The sequence below is a fragment of the Arvicola amphibius genome, chromosome 11, assembly GCF_903992535.2.
Source record: "Arvicola amphibius chromosome 11, mArvAmp1.2, whole genome shotgun sequence".
Lineage (NCBI taxonomy): Eukaryota > Metazoa > Chordata > Mammalia > Rodentia > Cricetidae > Arvicola > Arvicola amphibius.
In genome coordinates this window covers 63460844-63483613 of record NC_052057.2, presented here as the reverse complement: position 1 = coordinate 63483613, position 22770 = coordinate 63460844, and positions in this window count along the sequence as shown.

The window sequence follows — 22770 nt, the reverse complement described above, 5'->3', positions numbered from 1 at the left end:
TTGGGTGAGCTGGTACTAACGGACATGGCAGCTGATTATCAAATACTTAGATTAGACATTGCACAGCCTTTCCTACACACCAACTTCCCTCCTCCTTTGGATGCTTTTCCTTTTTTGTTTGAGCATACTGGTGGACCATGGTGATTCCCCCTCCCCCCACTGTAGAGAGTTACAGGTTATAGATCAGTTTCCTAGAGATACCACATTAATCTTGATTTTAAGAGATTTAGTTCTATAATTTTAAAACTGTGTTTGTGTGAATATGTGCACACACATGCAGGTGTTCCTTGTGGCCAAAGGTGGTGGATCCCCTGATGTTAGAAGGTAGATGGCTGTGAACCTGAGAATGGAACTCCAGAGTAGTTGCAGGTGCTACCACTGAGCCATCTTTCCTGACCTACACATTTGTTATGCTTGCTTATTAATTTTTGAGACAGGTCTCTCTCCTGGTCTATATATTTGTTATGTTTGTTCATTAATTTTTGAGACAGGGTCTCTCTCCTGGTCTATATATTAGTCATGCTTGTTTATTAATTTTTAAGACAGGGTCTTCCTAGATATCCCCGATTGGCCTCCCTATGTAAAGTTCCTCCCTGGAACTCCCCATGTAGAACAGATTGTCCTTCAACTTTGCTTAGATCAACTCGCCACTGTCTCCTGAGTGTTAGAACCAAAGCTGTGCCCACAACGCCCTCTTGAGGTAGGAAAACCATTGACAATGAAGGTTTGGAAATTGCTACTTTGTTTACATAATGAAGGAAAAAATTTAACTCAAGGATCAATCTACTTTCAATATTGCATCTATACGTAACCAGGTCTTTTCATTTCCACTGCCACTTCTATTCTGACTGCTCTGGGAGTTTTCTAAAAACTTCCCATACCTTTGTGCCTCCCACTTCTGTTCCCAGGCAGTGACACCTTTATAAAACTTATATTTAATTGTCTCGCTACTCTCACCCCTCCTTTGTTGGTTGATTTTACTATATATAAATGTCAAATTTCTATAGCTACCTATAAAAAAATTTTCTATCATTTTCCACAATTATGGCTACCTTTTTTTCCATCCTTACCCTGTCCTCAAGAGTTCTCCGACTTCATTGCTTTCTCTTCTTTTCTTACTTATTCTGGTTTAGCCACAGCTGCCTTCTGCCTATTTCTCAAAATTGCCAAACACCTTTCCCCTTCAGGTGGTTTGCCCTGTCACCGGATGTTATTCCAAAAACTAGCACAAAGTTGACCCTCATTGTTCCTCCCGAGATCTGATCTATTATCACCTTTTTAATGAGAGCTTTGCCAGCATTTTTTTTCTCCTCAAATAAATGTGCCTGTTACAAAAGGACTTCCTAAATGTTCCCTATGATCTCAGTCCCTCATATTTATGGTCCCATATAATCTCTTCTCTTTAGTGTGAGAGTATACTGTGAAGCAGCTGAACACAGAAAGTGGGTAGGTCAACCACTCTTCTATCTCAGTATTCTCATAGTTGACTTTGAAGAAACTAGCTCTCATAAATGATACAACATGAAATGAAAGCAGCTTTGCTGAGAACCCGAGGACACTGGATGGAGATCCTTCCAATTTAAGATTCAGATGAGAATGCGGCTTTGGTAAACACCAGAACTGCAACCTAAATGACTTGAAATGGACAGATCAAATAAGCTTATGAGACAACGACACTGAGATGTTTGATAAGTGTTAAACTAGGCAGTCAAGTTATACAGTGTACAAAATAAATACTGCATCTCTAGCAATATAAGAATCTCATATTCACAATCCTTGATATAATATATATATATATATATTATCCTTCATATAATCATTTTATGTGCTTCATAACTTTTAAGCATACAAAAAACTTATTTGTTTATGTAATGGACTGCCCACATGCATACCTACACTGGAATTTAACGTTAGAGTATGATTTTTGTCTCCATGATTAGAAAGATGCCAACCAAATAAAAGATACTGAATAGATTTTTAAAAATGATGTTATCTACCATTTTTAACAAATTAAGGCTGGAATTTAATTAATAATTATTTCACACACACACAAATGGAAACACAACGACTCCATATACAATCTTGGATTAACTCTGCCAAATATTTTTATTTCACACAAATGCACGTTGGGTTGAACTTTTCCCTATAAATCAATAGTCCAAGTCTGATATAGATGAAGAAGCTCCAGTTTCTGCTTAAAATAACATCCATAAGAACTACTGTAGTTTTGCAATAAAAGATGCAATAATGAGAACATTCACACGGAAAATATTTTATAGCATAAATATGCACACTCTTCTTTAGAGAATATTCACATTAAGGCTAAATATATGCTTATCTACAGAGATTAATATGATTATATCTCTGCTAGAAGCTGTGGTCATGAAGGTGGACAAAGTTGATTTCTTCACCATGATTATGTAATTAGTTGTTGACTTAAGAAAATAAAACTAGTGTTCTTTAAAAAAAATAAAACTAGTGTTATTTTTGAAACAGCTGAAAAAAGAGCATTTTGTTTTGATCAGAGAAATTGATAGCTGATTTTTGAGGATCACCATTCAGGTTTCCAGAACCCATGTGAAGACTTGGTGGGCACGGTGGCCTGCCTGTAACTGTAGCTTCAGATGGCAGAGAAAAAGGATCTCCAGAGAGAGCTTGTAGTAAGACTAGCCTTATAAGTGAGCTGTGGTCGTGACTTGGAAACCATGCCTCAAAGAAATATCATAGAAAAGTAATTGAAACATACGCTAGGCACGAACCTCAGATATCTATATTCACAGACACATATGTCTAAATATTTTTATACATATACAAAATAAATAAAAATATTTATTTAATATTATAAATAAAATGAAAATATAAAAATATTTTTATAACATATACAAAATAAAAATAAAAAAGATTTCTCCTTGTTTCCTGTCTTCTCTGGGGTTGAGAACTGTAAGCTTTACATCCTTTGCTTTACATCTAGTATCTACTTATAAGTGAGTACATACTCTGTCTTTCTGTGTCTGGGTCACCTCACTCAGGATGTTTTTTGTTTTTGTTTTTATTTTTTTATTTTTATTTTTTTTAGTTCTATCCATTTGCTTGAGTATTTCAAGACATCATTGTTTTTTACTGCTAAGTAGTACTCCATTGTGTAAATGTGCCACATTTTCTTTATCCATTTTTCACTTGAGGGCCAACTAGATCGTGCCCAGGTTCTGGCTATTATAAATAATACTGCTATGAACATGGTTCAACAAATGTCCCTGTGGTATGAATCTGCATGCTTTGGATATTGCTGGTCTTGAGGTGGATTGACTCCCAATTTTCTAAGAAACCGCCATTCTGATTTCCAAAGTGGCTGACTGATAACTGAGGAACCTGCATAAGACCAAACTAGGCCCTCTGAATGTGGGTGACAGTTGTGTGGCTTGGGCAGTTCCTGGGGCCACTAGCAATAGAACCAGTATTTATGCAAAGTGCATAATCTGGCTTTTTTGGAGCCCATTCATCAATGGAGGGATACATTGCTCAGCCTAGATACAAGCCTTTGTCCTGTCTCAAGTGATATGACAGACTTTGTTGATTCCCCATTTGAAGAGTGGATGGGGGAAGGGAAGGGAGGAGGCAAGTGGAGCGGAAAACCAGAGGGAGAGGAAACTTGGATTAGCATATAAAATAAGATTATTTTAAAATAAAATAAAATAATAAAAAAGAAATGAAGCATAATTTATTTTATTTTTACTATCAATCGCTGAAGATTTGTTACAGCAAAGATATTCATGTAAATATTAACTATTTTCATATCATGCTGTAATTCTAATTTTATTATTTCTTCCAAAAGGCTACATAACTAATATATCATATATTTCATGTCAAATTGTTCTGAACGCAGAAAAGATCATTATGAAAGAAGTTGAAGAAGAACTATAGGAAAAACAAAATATCAAGACTGTGTTTTTTGTTTTCCCAAAATGTTGATATTTATCTTTGTTGTTGATTATATTATAGAACATAATCAGTGGACCAGTCAATATGTTCATAGTCATCAAAAGACCCCAGCTTTGTCCCAGAAGCTCTTTTTGCTAAGTGTGGATGCAAAGTGACAATCTTTGTCATATGGCAGTTTAAATTGCAATGTCCTCCCTAGGCACAGATGTTTGAATTATTAGCCCCCAGTTGGTGGTAGTGTTTGGATAGGTTTATGAGGTATAGCCTTGCTCGAGGAGGTATATTACTGGGGGGTGGATGGTGCTTTTAGTACTTTAAACATTCCGTTTGCTTGTTTTCTCCACTTTCTGCTTGTGGTTTAAGATGTAAGTTTTCAACATCATATTGAGTGAGATAACCCAGACCCAGAAAGACAAATATCATACGTACTCACTCATAAGTGGCTTTTAGACAGAAGGCAAAAAAGCTACAGTTCACAATCTCTGAGAACCTAGGCAATATTGAGAACCCTAAGAGAGACATATATGGATCTAATCTACATGGGAAGTAGAAAAGACAAGATCTCCTGATTAAATTGGGAGCATGGGGACCATGGGGAATGGTTGAAGAGGAAGGGAGGGGGGGACACTAGTGAGGGGAGCAGGAAAAATGTACAGCTCAATAAAATCAATAAAAAATAAGATGTGATTTCTCAGCTTGCTGCTCCAGTCATTATGTCTGCCTTGTATCATGCTTCCCTACCACAATGGACTTTTATCATTCTTGAAAAAGTTCAAATAAACCCTGTTTTCTATAAGTTGCCTTGCCTTGGTCATGGTATTTTATCAATGATATTTTATATTTAGCAATATAAAAGTAACTAATACTAATACAGGCTAAGACAATTGCTCACTTACCAGTATGAAGCATGTTATGGATCTAAATCATCTTTAAGAAAGATAGAATACTGATACAGGTTTACAAAGGTACTCCCTGTGACACCTTGTTTTGTTTTTGTTGTTATTATTTTCTTTTGTCAGTTTGTTTTTTACAATCATTTCATTGAGGTCAATGTCTGCAGAGATGATTCAGTTGTTCAGATTTCACAACCTTAAGGTCCCATTTCACATCCAGAACCCATATAGCAAGCTAGATACTGTTTCAGGTAGCTTTATGCAAAGCCCTGTGCGACTCCAGGGACAAGAGGATCACTGGAGATTTCTGGCTGCCAGCCCAACCATAAAAACAAGGTCTGGGTTAAGGCAGAGACTTTTAGTCAAAGAACAAAGCAAGAGTGATACAGGAGGACCACCGAAACCTTCCTCTCGCTTTCGTGCATACCCACAGGTATATACATTCACACTTATGTGAGAGCACCATGCCACAAACTGTACAGGGTTATACAATGTTTGTGAGGGACAAACCCTTCTACCTCCATGTCACAATATTTCTAATTACTGTCAAATTTGTCAGAATTATTTGATAAACCACATGGTTGATCAGATAGCTAATTTTATTTATCAGTTTGTCTAGATCATGGAGGATCTGTATATTTGGCTAAATTTTATCCTGTTTAGATAGGAAAGTGTGCTGTTGCAGAATAATGTGCCACTCTTATTTTCATGGCAAAATTAATGTCTCTGAAGATTTTGTAGGTGGGACAAAATAGGAATTTCTCTCAGTGATATTATCTTTAGATGATAGCACATTATACTTATAAATAACTGAAGTTTTCAGGGTGGGTTACTGTAGAAAAACATCCTGTGATGATGTTTCTAAAATATTAGTACTTGAATTGATCAGTCTGGGTAAACTTCAGTGAGGGTGTTGCCTTCTCACTGTTTGTCTTAACATAAGTGAGGAGAGAGAATCAGCTTTCTCTCTACCAGGCTGATCCATGGCTGTGGTCCTCTACCCACAGTCTCTACCTGAGACTGGTGGTTCTCAGCCTTTTCTTGAAAATGCTGCTGGCTCTTCTGGGTCTCCAGCTTATGGACAGAACACTGTGTGTAGTTGGAGTCTCTGTGTAAGTCAGTCTCTCCACATTTATATCTAGAGTTACTATGTGCACTGTAAGTTGTCTTCTCTGGAAAAACCTGAATAATACAGATGATTTTTCTCTGAAGGTTAAATGAAACATTTTCTTCTATGGTTTAAATATTCTTTTTCTACAGTAGATCACACTGAAAATTTCAGGCATTTATAAATATAACATGCTATCTCCTAAAGATAACTTATTATCAAGATCTACTCTTGTATTGCCCCACCCATTAAAACCTTCACAGATGTTAATCATTCATTATATGAGCAGCACATTATAACCATTTTGAGATCCATAGAATTAGCTCTCTATGTATGCTATGCTATGAGTTATTTGTTCACCAACAACTTTTGTAACCAACAAAGCTTAATGTATGTCCAGGTGGTAAGTGAAATTCCTAACTGAGAGTATTAATTTAACCACATCTATTTTACAAATACTGAACACCCAGAAGGCAATAAAATGTATGCAAAGCTTTCTGGAGACAAGGTTGGGCAAAGAAAATTTGTTTTTGACTGAAAACATTAAAAAGGGAAGCAAATTTTTCTTATAATATGTGGTTAGTGTTATTGAAGCAAACTCAGGGAATGATGGGAACACAATTAAGACCGTTTTGATTAAGCAATTGTGTGTTACCTGCTATAAAATTAGTTAGTATGTATCTTTTTCAGTTTTCTTGTTAATAATTCCTGTTTCATTCTCAATATTGACACAGTCAGGACAACAAACCATATGATTAAACTACCTAAAACGCAGGAGTGACCCTGGTGCAGTGGAAAGGAGGCATGAGGAGGAAGGACTGCCTTGGACCACCCCACGTGTGGCTGACAAATGTGTTAATACAGTAGAGTGCTAGGTTGCAGTGTGGGTCTCAGGCTCTTCTAACAGGAAATAATGGATTTATTTAGTGGTGAGATAGTAAAGTTCTTTGCCGGGAAGTTTGGACACACACACACACACACACACACACACAAATGCATGTAATGAAAGCCTTTGAAAGTAATGATTCAAAGACCTGGTATACATTTTTTAAAAAGCACTGTGGCAAGCATGAATTTAAGAAAGAGACACCCATTTTGAGATTACAACAATTTAATCAGGAAATGTAGTGAGGGCTTTGGCAGGCCTGCTTTTCCCCTTGCCCTGCTCCTGGCTGCCGGCTAGCTTATGCCCCAAAATAATTACATGGAAACTGTATTCTTTTAAACACTGCCTGGCTCATTATTTTCAGCCTCTTACTCACATCTTGATTAACCATATCTAATAATCTGTGTAGCACCACGAAGTGGTGCCTTACCGTTTAGTTTCTAGCATACGTCCATCTTGGGCTGGAGCTTTATCGTATCTGTCTCCCTGAGGAGAGGCACAGTGGTCTGCTCAGAGAGGCGAGGCGGGGCAATTGTCTGAGCCATCTACCTCACTTCCTTTTTCCTGTTCTGTCTACTCCACCTATCTATGTTCTAACCTATTAGGCCAAGCAGTTTTCTTTATTAATTAACCAATGAAATCAACAGATTGATAGAAGACCCGCCTCCATCAAGGAAATAAGCCCTTTATCTAACAAAGTGAGAACAGAAATAGAGACAGATATTTGAAAAAAATATGAGATACTCTAAAAATACAGACAATAGGATTTGTATTCCATGTGGCCAAATAGGTGATTTTATGTGGCAATGATTGTCTTTCAGGTTCCATCATGAACCAGCTGGCACATAGCTACTGTAGTTAGAAACACATACTTAAAGAGAAGTATATTTACCAGCATGTACGTATCTACTTCATTGGAAACACATAGAGAAGTACATTTACCAGCCGGTACATAGCTACTGTAGTTGGAAACACACAAATAGAAGTATATTCACCAGCCAGTACATAGCTACTGTAGTTGGAAACACATAAAGAGCAGTACATTTACTATGTTCATAGTGAAAGCATTATGAAAATCATGACGGGGGCTGGAGAGATGGCTCAGCGGTTAAGAGCACTGGCTGCTCTTCCAGAGGACCCAAGTTCAATTCCCAGCACCCACATGGCAGCTCACAACTGTCTGTAACTCCAGTTCCAGGGCATCTGACCCTCACACCAATGAACATAAAATAATAAAAATAAAATAAGTTGCTATATATATATATTTTTATTATTTTATATATATATATGAAAATCATGATGGATGACTGTGATGTATACTTTAAAGTAACCTTCAGGCACAGTGGAACGATGTGCCTTGGTAGGATGAACCTTGAGCAAGGTTTTAACTTCTCTGAATAAAAAGAAAATTGTAGCTACCTTGTGCAGCAGCATGACATCAATGCCAAAAAACTTCATATCAGGTGAGTTAGAAACTAACCTATTACATAAAAGTGCTCTTGACACAACTCAGGAACTTAGCTAAAAAAACGAAGCAAGTTGTTCCATAATTTCTTCACTGGGAATCAGGCTGCAGAGAAATATAGTTCACTAAATGAATAATTGTAAAAAAAGTTTATAGAATAAAAGAATATGCTCTGTTAACAATAAACAGCTGAAAACATCAGAAACCAGTATTGTTATTGTACTAGTGCAGGTTCTCAAGAAGTAGAAATGATACTATGATGGACACCCAGAGGAGGATATGGTGGACAGGGAGGGAGGAAGTGGGGGAGACTTAATTAGATCTGGAATTATGCAACAGAAGAGCTAGGATAGTCTGTTTCCATATGAACTTAGAGAACTTTCCCCCATTTTTGAGAACGTCACTGGAATGTTTGCTAGCCTACTACCTTTGGTAGTGTGACCACTTTAACAATATTAACTTTGCCAATTCTTCGATATAAGCAGCCTTTGAGGTTTTCAGTGGCCTCTGAAATTTCTTCTATAGATTACAGTTTTTATTGTGGAAATATTTAGCATCTTAAGATACGCTCATGCTTTAAGATTTTTTTGAGGCTACTGAAAATGGGATTTATTCTCTAATTTCATTTTAAGCAAACAAGTTCCTTTGTTTGTAAAGAGAAAAGCTGTTGAGCTTTGTGTAATGACTTTTGTATACTCCAACTTTGTTGAAATTTATCATCAGATCTAAACGTCTCCTTGTGGGTTTTCAGAGTCCCCTAAGTAAGGATCTCATCATTTGCAGCAATGATATTTGTTCCTTCTTTCCCTATTTGTGTCACTTCATTTATTTCTTTTGTTTTATTGGTCTGGGCAAGATTTCAAGACCTATCGTAAATGAAACTGGTGGCACTGGATACCCTTATGCTTTGACAGATCTGCGACTAACAGCTTTCACTTCTTCCTCAGCCTGTATCCCGTTGGCTAGAGGTTAGGTGTGTATGTGTTTTCAGATATTATGTGTGCATATTTTCATGTGTATGATATTATTATGTTGAGATGTAGTCCTCCATTTTTTCATAAATGTTTAGTGAATTGTATCATTCTGCCCTAGTTGAAATGTTTATGTGGGATTTTTTTTTTGTTTTTGATTTTCTTTATATACTCTACGTTTATGATAGTATGCATCAAAAAAAATCTTGGAGGTATCATAATATCTGACTTAAACATAAACTAAAGAGAGCCATAGACACAGAAATAGTATAGTATTGTCACAAAACAGTGTTACAAACTATGGTAATAGAAAGATGTTCCAGAAATAAACACAGAAACACACACATATACATACATACATACATACATACATACATACATACATACATACATGTATATACACATGAGTTTATACACACATCTGATTCTTGACAAATCACAATTCCTGAATTGAAAGCACATACTAGAAAAATAAAATCTCTTTATTAAGTAGTCCTGAGGAGACTGGGTATACACATACAAGACAGAAACTAGATCTTGACTTCTCAACCTGTACAAAAATCAATACAAATGGACCAAAGATCTGAAAATTTGAATCTAATCTAGGAACATAGAGGAAACTCTTCAAGATACAGGTACAAACAATGGCCATAAATAAGACCAAATAGCCCTGTGACTAACAAGAATTATACAAATGAGATTGTATCAAATTTAGAAGTTTCTGTACACATAAAAAATAAAATACAGCATGAAAATATAGTTTATTGATAGGAATAAAATATTTTTCAGCAATTCATTCAATATAGGAATAATTCAAAACACGTAACATACCCAAATAGTAAACAACAAAAATCTGTATTATTAAATGAGCAAAAGAATAGAACAAAGACTTTTCAAATGAAGATGTACAGATGGTCAACAAATATATTTTAAAATTTAGCAGTGTTAATCACGAGGTTGATGTAAATGAAAATGACATTGAGATTCTACCTCATTCAAGACAGATTGGCTACTAGAGAATAAAATAACAATAAATATTGTAATGATGCAGGAGAAAAAATTATGTTGATGGTAGAAATATAAATTTGTCTAGCCACTGTGGAATTCAGTATGGAAGTTCCTCAAAAATTCAAAATAGAATTTGCATATGGTCCACATATTTCAGTGTTGGGTTATTTTTCCAAAAGAATCAAGTCAGGTTACTATGAAGATGTGTGTGTGTGTGTGTGTGTGTGTGTGTGTGTGTGCGTGTGCGTGTGCGTGTGTGTGTGTGTGTGTGTGTGTGTGTGTGTGTAGCTGAATCACTGATTCAACCATTAAGCCACAGGGATTGTACTCCAATTGTCCGGCAAGTACCTTTGCACACTGAGCCCCTCGCTAGTCCTGTTGCTTTGTTTTTGTTTCCATTTTTACAAGTATTTCTTAGTCATTATGTCTACATTCTCAGGCTTAGGTTCATACAGAACTGGGAAGAAGTTTTAATTTTTCATGCTGCTCCTGGAGCCACACATGGGTGGCCTCCACTCATTCACAATTGAACCAACAAGATATCTATTTAAAATGATGAACATACAATGACATACCCTGAGGACTCCAAGTTCACAGTGTCCACTAGGCACACTCAGCGTTCCATATGCACAGTCTTAAGTGACATGTGCTCACCACTAGGAACATACAGAACTGTTCCAGTGCCCTAAAAATCCTCTATCCTTTGCTCTTTCATCACGCCCTCTCAACTTCTTGAAACTATAGATAGTTTTATTACCTTGTAGTTTTTCTAGTATATGAATTTGTTATATTATAGCTTTTAGCTTCTTTCCTTTTACCATGTACATTTAATTTCCTAATTTCCTTTTATGTCTTGAACCTCAGTTCTGTAGCACTGTCTAGATGTACCATAGTTTTCTTAGCAATTTGCCTCCTGAAGGATATCATTGTTTGCTTGCAAGTTCTGGCCACCATGAATTAAGAAGACTCTGTCAGCATTTATGTGCAGGTCTTTGTACAGATATAAGCTTCCAAGTCCTTGGGGAAAATGACACAGGATATGACTGTTGGATCATTCTGTAAGAGCAAGTTTAGTTTTCTATGAAAACTCTGAGCCTCGCTCCTACATTGCTTCACAGTTCTGAAGGTAGGAATGAAACTTGTTGCTTCATATCTTAGCCTTCAGTATTTTCACCATTTGGGACTCTGGTATTCTAACAGACAGGTAGTGGCAGCTACCTGTTGTCGACATTCGTATTAGTTGGCTTTATATGCAGCACCTTTTTATATACTTACTTGATGAGTATCTTTGGCAAGGTCATCTTTTTAAAAGATACCATTGTTCACCTGCCAAAAATAGCTTTTGATGACTGCTTTGGACATAGATTGCTCCATATCACAGCATCTGCAGCCAAGGGGAGGAATGCTTTGGGAAGCTTCCAGAAGCTCAGGTCCAAAACACATGGCAGTAGAGATGTAGAACCTGAAATGTGTGTCCAAATAAGAAGAGGTTTTAGTAGGAATTATTAAAAAATAAATAGAACATTGGGGTTACAAATTAAAGAGTCACAAACTGACAACAAGACACCGAAGCCAAACAAGAGGAAAGATGGGCATAGCGGTGGAGCATGCTTGCCTCTAGAGGACGTGAGACAATGGTTTCATTTTGTTGGTCCTACTGCTTTTCTGGCACATCTGTAGCTACAGAGAGACACACCCAATCGGTGATCTAATCCCAAAGACCTTCTTTTTTACCGTTTAAAACTTAAACGCTGAATTTCCTCAACAGAAAATTTTCCTCCACTGAGAATATTTTTTTCTAGATTTAAAATTTTAGTAGGATCCATTTTACTTTATTTTTAAATCTTATTTATTTTCTAACTGCAAAAGTAAATTCTAAATCTTACTTCAATGTCTAAAAATTATGAATTATATATTTTCAGAAAAAATATTTTAATCAGTTGCTAAGTAACTGACATTGCCATATGATAAAGTTCACAATTCCTTGGAATTTATTTGTATTATTTACATTTTTGAAGTACTAATTTGAATAGAAGTTTTCACAAATGCTCATTAACACAAAACTGCTCTTTGGTGATATATTATTTTAATATTAACACTCCTATCTCATTCTGTGTATTCAGAGATGCCGTGGAATTGTGAAAATAAGTGCCTGGCATTGCTGCTGCCACACTCCGTTTGCTCAGTCATCCTACCTGCCACATGCACACACAGACATCACCACTTCTCACCACGTCTATGTTGATCACCAGATCACCAGACCTTCCCACAACACTGAGCCCTTCCAGGGCCCGGTGACATACGTATGGTACTACCACTTGCTCCTTGGCTGTGTCATGGATTTGAGATCAGTATGACTTACTTAAAAAGATTCTACAGGGGGAAAAAGGCTCTCAATTCTGTCACTGCAAATCAATTGCTATATGACACGCACTTAGCTTTCTGTTCAAAATTCTTTACGACCTCCTTTCTGCAATCTATTTGATCACACTGGGGACATTTTAGTGACTTTTCACATTGCTGTGACCAGATATCTGAAAAGAAGTAATTTAAGAGATGAAAGGTTGATTTTGCCTCACAGTTCAGTGCATTCAGTCTGTGATGTTAGAGGACGCACGGTGGCAGTGCCAGGCTTGTCCTTGGTGGTAGGAGTCTGTTTGCTTATCTGGGCAGATCAAAAGGCAGAAAAAGAGCGATGCTGACACGCTGCTTATGTTCCATTTTATTTCCTTCTGGGACCTTGACGCATGGCAAGGTACTGCCCATATTCACAGTGGGTCTGGCACATCTTCAGAGACTCATCAAAGATGCCCTACAAATCTCATAATTCAATCAGGTTGACAATCAAATTTTACCAACCTCTGTCCACTCCAGTTGTCTCTCCCTAAAATTTACTCTGCTTCCTTCACTCCCAAATCTGATCCCTCCTGCTTCCGTCCCCACTTGCCCCAGGTCCACCTGCAAAATCTATTCTATTTTCTCTTTCCTAGGAAGATCCATTCGTCCACCCATCCAGAGCCCTCCTCTTTAGCTAATGTCTATGGGTCTGTAGATTGCCGCTTGATTATCATTTACTTAACAGGTAATATCCAATTAGAAGTGAATACATAGCATATCTATCTTCCCGTCTGACTTATCTCCCTCATGATATTTTTTTAGTTACATTCATTTGCCTGAAATTTTTATAACGTCATGTTTTAAAAGCCACTGAGTGGCTGAGTAATATCCCATTGCACAAATTTCTATATCCATTAGAACACATTTTCTATATCCATTCTTCAGTAGAGGGACATCGAGGTTGTTTCCAATTTCTGGTTATTATGAAGCCTCAATGAACAGAGTTGGGCAAGTGTCTTTGTGGGAGGAAGGATGGAGTGTCCCTTGGGTGCATGAACAAGAGGAGAATACCGGGGTCTTGAAGTAAATTGATTCTCAATTTTCTGAGGATTAATTTTCATAGTGGCTGTAGTTCTCACTCCCACCAGCAGTGGAGGAATGTTTCCCTTGTTCCACATCCTCTATAGCATGAGTTGTCGCTTGTGTTTTTCAGCTTACCCAGTCTGACAGGTGTGAGATGAAATCTCACATTAGTTTTGATTTGCATTTCCCTGATGGCTAAGGACATTTTACCTTTCTTTTCGATGTTTCTCAACTACTTGAACTTACTCTATTGAGGATTAAAATGTATATCTATACTCCATTTTTAAATTGAGATTTTTGTTTGTGGGGTTTTTTGATGCATAGTTTCTTGAGTACTTTATATATTTTAGATATTAGCCTCTATTGGATGTGGAATTAATGAAAATCTTTCTTCATTATGCAGATTGCTGCTTTGATTGAAGGATCATTTCCTATGCTGTGCAGCTTTTAGTTTCGTGAAGACCCACTTATTAATGGTTGATCTTGCCTCTTTGCTAATGTGTTCTGTTCAGAAGGTCTTTTTCTGTGTCAATGAGTTCAAGGCTATTCCCCTCCTTTTCCTCTATCAGCTTCAGTGTACCTGGTTGTAGGTTGAGATATCTGATACATTTAGAGTTAATTTTGTGCAGTGTGATAAGTATGGATCTATTTGGATTCCTCTACACACAGTTATCCACTTAGACCAGAATCATTTGCTAAAGATATTCTTTTTTCCAATGCCTTCTTTCGGCTTTCTTACTAAAAACATAATGTTCATTGGTGTGGATTTATGTCTGGGTCTTCAATTCAATTCCACTGATCAATGGGTCTGTTGTGGGGACAATACCATCCTGTTTTTGTTACTATAAATCTGCAGTAAAACTTGAACTTGGTGATGGTGATCCCTCAAACAAGTATTTTATTATTCAGGATAGCTTTTAAACTATTTTGTGTGTGTGTGTGTGTGTGTGTGTGTGTGTGTGTGTGTGTTGTTTTTCCATATGAAATTGCAAATTGTTCTTTCAAGATATGTAAAAAAATTGTGCTGAAACTTTGAAGGGGATTGCTTTGAATCTGTAGATGGTTTTTGGTAGCATGGCCATTTTCACTATGTTAAATCCTACTGATTTATGAGCTCAGAGATAATCCATTGTCTGATATCTTCTTCCATTGTTTTCTTCAGTGTCTTAAAGTTTTTGTCACACAAGTCTTTCACTTGCTTTATAAGAGTTATCCTGAGATTTTTTTATATTTTTTGAGTTTTCTCTTCTTTTATGATCAGTTGGGCTGTGTCTACACCCTTTATTTGGAAAATTCAGTTTGACTATCTTCATATCTTCAGAAGCTTCTATTGTATTACTTCCATACTGCTCCTCAAATGGCATGCAATTTCATTTGTTTTTCTCCATACTTCCTCTTTTATCACCTTCTTCCTTGCCCACCCCTTGACCCACCCATTCTTTTTCTGCACCCTCATTTGCACACAACTATTTTATTTCATTTTCTAAGGAGATCCTCCCTTACCCCTTTCCTAACTCTGTGTTTTTATGGATTGTAGCTTAGTGATCATTTACTTAACAGCTAATATTCACTTATAAATGAAGACATACCATATTTGTGTTTCTGGTTCTGGGTTACCTCACTAGGGATGATTTTTTCCTCTATTGACCTACAAATTTCATTTCTCTTAACAGATGAATAGTATCGCATTTTTTTTATCCATTCTTCTGTTGAGGGACATCTTTTTTTTTAAATCTTAGTTCCTGGGCTAATGGTATTCTGTTCAGAAAGTCTTCTCCTATGCCAAGAGTTTATGGCTATTCCCCATGTTAGGGCATGGTGAAAGGTGTTGTTTCTCTGATTTCTTTATGAATCCATTTGTTATTTCTATATAGGAAGGTTACTGATTTTTGTGAGTTAATTTTGTATCCAGATGCTTTGCTTAAAGTCTTTATTAACAGTAGTAGTTTCTCAGTAGAATATTTAGAGTCACTTATATAAACTATCATATGATTTGCCAATAAAAGTCTTTTGAAATCTTTACCAATTTTTAGCCGCTTGATGTCCTTCACTTGCACAATTATTCTAGCTAAGATTTCAAGTACTATATTGAATAGACATGGAGAGAGTGGACAATCTTGTATTTGTCCTGATTTTTGTGAAATTGCTCTGAGTTTTGCTCCATTTCAGTTGATGTTGGCTATGAACCTGCAGCAAACTACATTTATTGTTTTGAGGTATGTCCATAGTACCCCTACCTCTGGAGGACTTTTACCCTGAAGAGATTTTGGGTTTTGTCACAGAACTTTTCTGCCTCTAATGAGATGGTCATGTGATTTTGCCTTTTTAGTTTGTTTACATGGTGAATTACACTTATGGATTTACATGTGTTGAACTATACCTGGAATCTCTGGGCTAAAGGCTATTTGGTCAGGCTGGGTAATCTTTCTAATATGGTCTTGGATTCAGTTTGCAAGTATTTTACTGAGAATTTTTAAATCTACGTTCATATGGAAAATTTGTCTGTAATTCTTTGTCTTTGTTTAGTCTTTAAATTGTTTGGGCATGATGGTAATGGTAGCCTCATAAAACGAATTTGGTAATGATCCTAAAGGAACATTCCTAAAGTTCCTAAAGCTTCCATTCTGTGGAATAACTTGGAGTGTTAACATGAACTGTTCTTTGAAAGTCTGCTCAAATTCTATTCTAAAATCAACTGTCTCTGAGCTTTTCTGTTTGGAAGACTTTTAATGAGAGTTTCTATTTCATTAGAGGCCATGGAACTGTTTAAATTGTTTATACAATCTTTATTTTACTTTGGTAAGTGCTAAATATCAGTATAATTATTTATTTTTTTGATTCTCCAATTTGATGGATTACAAGGTTCTAAAATATATCCTTATGATCTTCTGGATTTCTTCACTGTCTGTTGCTATGTCCCACTGATTCATTTCTAATTTTGCTAATTTGGATAGTCTCTCTCCCCATTTTAGTTACTTTAGATAAGAGTTTGTCTACCTTGTTGATTTTCTCAAGGAACAAACTGTTTGTTCCCTTAATTCTGTTTGTTTCCTTTGTTTTTATTTTATTGATTTTAGCTCTGAGTTTAATTATATTTTTCCCTTAACTTTTTTGGGGTGTGATTTTCTTTTTCTTTTTGTGCTAGAGCTTTCAGGTATAATATAATAGGTATGCTATTAAGTTGCTAGTATTAGATCTCTCCAATATTTTTTTACTTAGGCATTTAGTTTTATGAATGTGCCTCTTAGTGCCACTTTTATTGTTTGAGTGTGCTGTATACTCAGTTTCTTTCAGTTATATAAATTCTTTAATTTCTTTGTGAATTTCTGTCTTGACCCACTTTTTAATTAATAGTGAGTTGTTCAGTTTCCATGAGTTTAAAAACTTTCTATTCTTCTGCTGTTGTTGATATCCAGCTTTAATCTATGGCAAGATACAGGATGCTATTTCAATTTTCTTATATATGTCCAAGTATGTAGTCAATTTTGGAGATGTTTCGATGACATGCTAAGAAGAAAGTGTATTCTTTTGTGTTTGAGTGAAACTTTCTGTAAATATTTATTGGCTTATAAGGACAGTTATCTCTGTATTTTCTGTCTGGATAATCTGTATACTGAAGATTTTAATAGTTAAGTGACTCCCACTATCTGTGTGTGAGGATCAATATGTAATTTCCGCTGCGATGGTGGTTCTTTTATGGACTAGAGCGTCCTTGTTCAGGGGTCAGAGATGTTAAGACTCGGCAATGTCCTTTTAGTGGATTTTCCTTTGATGCATATGTTGTGTTCTTTCCTATTTCTTCTGATTAGTCTTGGTTTGAAGTATATTTTGTCAGATATTAAAATGGTTACACCATATTGCTTCTTAGGCCCATTTGCTTGGAATATCCTTTTCCATTATTTTACTAAGAAGTGATATCTATCCTTGATGTTACAGTGTGTTTCTTGGACAGAGCAGAAAGATTGGTCATGTTTTTACATCCATTCTTATGGTTCTATCCTTTTTATTGGAAATTGTTACCATTGATGATGATGATGTTGCTGTAGGTTTTGGTAGTGGTGGTTGCTGGTGGTAGTGAGGATGGTGATGATGATGGTGTTGATGGTGTTTTTTTGTGTGTGTTTGTGTGTGTGTTGTTTCTCCTCATTTGATTTTCTGGACTGGGGTTATTTATTTTTTGTGCTTTCTTGGGTGTAGTAAACCTCTTTAGGTTGGAATTTCTCTCCTAGTGCCTTCTGTAAGACTGGATTTGTAGACAGATACTGCTTAAACTATCATGGAATGTATTATTTTATCTACTTAATTGTGACTGAAACTTTTGCTGGTTATAGTCATCTGTGTTGACATCTTTAGTCTCTTAGAGACTGGAGAACATCTGTCCAGGCTCTTCTGAGTTTTATAGTATCCAATGAGAAATCAGGCGCAATCCTAATAGAGCTGCCTTTATATGTTACTTATCCATTTTTCCTTATAGCTTCTTATATTTTCCTTTGTTTTTACTTTTAATGTACTGATTATTATGTGCTGGATGGTGAGCTCTTTTTTGGTCCAGTTGATTTGGTGCTGTATATGTTTCTTGTACCTTGATAGGTATCTCCTTAGATTAGGGAAATTTTCTGATTATGTTGAAAAAAATTTCTGAGTTTTTGACCTGTGTTTCTTCTTCTACCTCTCCTTTTTATTATTTTTAGCTTCTTTTTTTCTAAAGTGTCCCAGACTTCCTAGATGTTTTGTATCAGGTGATTTTTAGATTTAACATTTTCTTTGACCAGGGTATCACTTTCCTCTATCATGTCTTTAGTGCCTGAGATTATCTTCCATCTCTTGTATTCTGTTAGTAAGGCTTGCCAACCTCTGAGGTTCCCATTCAAGTTCCTAAATTTTCCTGTCTAGGCTTCCCCAGTTTGGAATTTCTTTATTTATTCTATTTCTACTTTCAGATCTTGAACAGTTTTTGTTTTTTGTTTTTTTTTGCATTTCCTTCCTCTGTTTATATTTCTATAAATTTCTTTAATGAATTTTGTTGGAGCAGGTGCTTTTTGGTTCCCAGCCACTTAGCCCCAAAATAACCACACAGAAACTGTATTAATTAAATCACTGCTTGGCCCATTAAACTCTAGCTTCTTATTAGCTAACTTTGACATCTTAATTTAACCCTTCCCCATTAATCTGTATATCACCACAAGGTTGTGACTTACCAGAAAAGTTTCAGCACATCTATCTCTGGTGGTAGATCCATGGTGTCTCTTGACTATGCCTTTCCTTCTCCCAGCATTGAGTCCGGCTTTCCCCTCCTACCTAAGATCTGCCTTGCTATAGGTCCAAAGCAGTTTTTTATTCATTAATGATAATCACAGAGCACAGAGGAGACTCACACATCAGAATTTATTAATTTCCTCCTTAAGGACCTCTATTGTATTAAAAAGGTTATTTTAAGGTCTTTGTCTTGTATTTCAGCTATGTTATAATACCCAGGGACTTCTGTGGTAGAGTTCTTGGCTCCAGCTGAGTTATATTCTCCTAGCTGTTATATTTTACTAGTGTTTCTATGCTTGTTTCTAGGCATTTGATTTTGGAAAGATTGAAATTCTAGATGCTGTTATCTGGTCCTATCTTTGTTAGGTGTCCGTTTTGTTCCTTGGTTTCTGTTGTGCCCTCTGATACTTACAAGGATTGCTTTTTTGTTGTTTGTTTGTTTTTTGTTTTTTTTTCCTTAAGAGCATTGTTAACTATGTGTTGACTGACAGGAAAACTTTTGGGATCCTGATAGGTGTGGCCACTGGGAATTCTGGGTAATATATGATTTTAGGGGCAGACACTTAGAGTGGGGTTAGATTAGAAGATGATGAGTCTGAGGGAATTTACAAGAAGAAAGAAAGCAGTTTTTTCTGCCATCATCTGCTTAGTCACCTAAGAATAGAGGCATAGAATAAAGAGAGGCCACTGCAGAGAGATTGGATAGGGAGAAACAGGGGGCAAGTGATGATTTGAAGCTAGCCTACTTGCTTGGCTGGCCTACTTGATTCTCTGACAGGCTTGGCAGATGGGTTTCCAGAGAAAACCTACTGGAGTTTTGGGATGGAATAATACAGTGAGTGGAGTAGGTTGGAGAAGATCTCTGTGACTTGGAAGTGGGAGCTGAGAGGGTGGAGAGGCCACAGCAGGTAATTTGCTGTCAAGCTGAGGATAAGATGGGAAACTGGTCTTGGAAGAGTGGAAGTAGAGATGAAGATCTACAGCTAGCCTAGCTGTTTCCCTGGTTGGAGTGCTCTGGGTTCCTCAGCAATGCCTGCTGAACCTGAAGAGGGGGCTAAAGCAATGGTGGGTGGAAGGAAGTATGGAGGAAAAGATCAGCACAATGCACTGGGGATGCGGAGGGGCGAGGTAGGGAAAGAAGCTATAGCAGCCGTTCTGCTACATAGCTGGGGATAAGACTACAGGGGTTGGATTTGGAGGAGTGGAAAAATAAATATAAAGATCTGCAGTTAGCCTACCTGCCTCCCTCCTTGGCTGAAGTTCCTGTAATTTCTATTTATTTTAATTATATAATTTTTTATACATTTTTTTAGAATCAAAGTCTGGGTAAAAATTCTCAATTCTATGACTAATCCTGTATTTATATTAATCTGTGCAGTTTAACAAATCTACATTAAATTATTTAATTTTTTGTATCTCTTAGGGTTTTTTCTATTATCTTTTTATGTATTATATTGTATAGCATTATACCCTTAAATTGAATACTTATGTTGTGTATGCAATTGGGGATACAGTACTGAATTCAACATACCCATACAGAAAATTTATTTCATAATATTTTATCTGATATATGCCATTATCTTCAACTAAAACTTTATAAGAAGTCACACACAGACAAAAATATTTATTTTATTTGCTGCTAATAGATGGAATTAAGTAATTAAATACAACCTTCAAAGTCATGGTAACAATACCCCCTCGGGGTGTGTAGAGAACTTTAAATATGTATTTTATTTAATCCTCCAATAATTACAAATATATAAGCACATATTTAATATAAATGTCCATATTTAAAATGTAAACATTGACTCCAAAAGATATTAAATGAGTCCCCCAACATCACCTACCCACTAATTTGTAACCAGGTAATATTCCAGGTGTGCTTTCCAGGTTCAATTCCTTGGCTCTTCCCATTAGTCTGTTTTCTTGCTTCCCTTGCTTTATAGATAGAAAGGGTAAGACTCAGCATGTAAACACCACACTGCACAACGGCAGTATGGCAGTACCACCTATCCCTTTGTGTGTCTTTTTTGGAGGCAACTGCACTTGCTTATGAAGAGACAAATCTACTTGAATCTGTCATTGTCAGTGTAGCAAAGTTGCTGCTCTCTCACTGTTCAGAAGGGACATTCTGACCCTTGCACACAATGAATCATTTGTGTCACCTCTGAGTTTAGAATCTACATGGCCTGACAGAAGACCTTGTCCACATGTTCCTTAACAGCCTTTTATGGAACTTCTCAGTGTTTCTCGTGTGTGTGTGTGTGTGTGTGTGTGTGTGTGTGTGTGTGTGTGTGTGTGTGTGTGTTGAATGTTTTTGTCCTTCTCCACTGTATTTTAGAAAAATACCTTCAGTCTAAAACAGCTTTTTCTGCACAGACTTAAAATATGAAAATGTTACTTTTTTCTCATGGAAATTCATTCCACCTTTGACTAGCACTAACACCCAGTTTCCCATAGGGAATAATTATTGCTCACCTATTATGTATTTCTCCTGAAGAAGAGCCTTCCTTACGATTCCAACATTGCCACCAGATTCAAATCTGGCTAGTCAAAGCTTACACACACACACACACACACACACACACACACACACACACACGGGGAGGGGACAGAGAGAAAGTTGACTTGAGAAATAAATATATAGACTGTGACTATTCTGGATTATGAAACAAATGTAGATTTATTAAATTGGTAAAGATGTCTCTCCATATGGGAAGACTGTCTAAGAATAAAAGCATTATAAGACAATCATAATTACAAGATGGGAAAAGATGTCATGATTGGATATAGCCATTCAGGATTCTTGTGTTCATCCTTGCTTGAGTGTTCTCATTTTACCCTGAAACTTATGCAAATCTATGTTCATACATTAATAGCTAAGTCAGTTTGCATTGGTTCCTCAAATGTCACTATACTTTGTATTCTCTTTCTTAAGGTCATTAAGTGGCACACTACTCTAAAAAAACAAATACACTTTGAACTCATATTAGGCAAATATTATATTCTCTTATAAAATTCATCTATATCCCATAGTGCTTAATAATTTTAAGCCTTATGAAACATGCTAAGTGGCATTAGGGAAAGAAAAGAATGAAGGAAGATGAGTGAGGGAACAAAAGAATTGCCATGCAATGAGGTGTTTAGAAAAGGGTATGTTTTCCTTTGTTCTCCTTCCTCATCATTGAGGATAACCAAGAAATTTGAAATTTGTATTTTCTATTTTCTAACTGTCTACGTCATACTCACACAGAGGCTGATAATGTACCATTAATTTCACTGACAGGACTGATATTTTACATTCCATCTTATTGTCAGAACATGTTCTGGAGGTCGCATCCTCATTTTTTTTCAGAAAACATGTCCATTGTACTTGCTCATTGGCAAAAGAATTACACTCACCAAGTAATAAATCTTGGCTGTCAATAGTGCCCATAGCCCAGCGCATTACAGGCTGTGATGAAATCCTCCTGTATCGACCTTTCAGTGTGAGATCCGTACTAGCAGTGACAGAAGAGATAAAAATCACTTGAGCTTGCAGAAGTAGCCAGAGAAATGATTAAAAAGCATGCTACCAAAACTGGAATAAAATGAAGCTAACGAAAAAGTACTGCTCACTTTCAAATGCTGTTACCAAACAAATTCAGAATTAAAATGTCAGGTGCAATAGCAGAGTTCACCTTTGTTTTATTGAAAAAATAAATAAATGCATAGCAACCATTCTACTTATTAGCTAAGATATGCTCTTTTGTATTGATTTTTATATTGATTCACTAGAACAGTGCCTAAAGGCAGTTCAGTACCACTATATATATATATATATA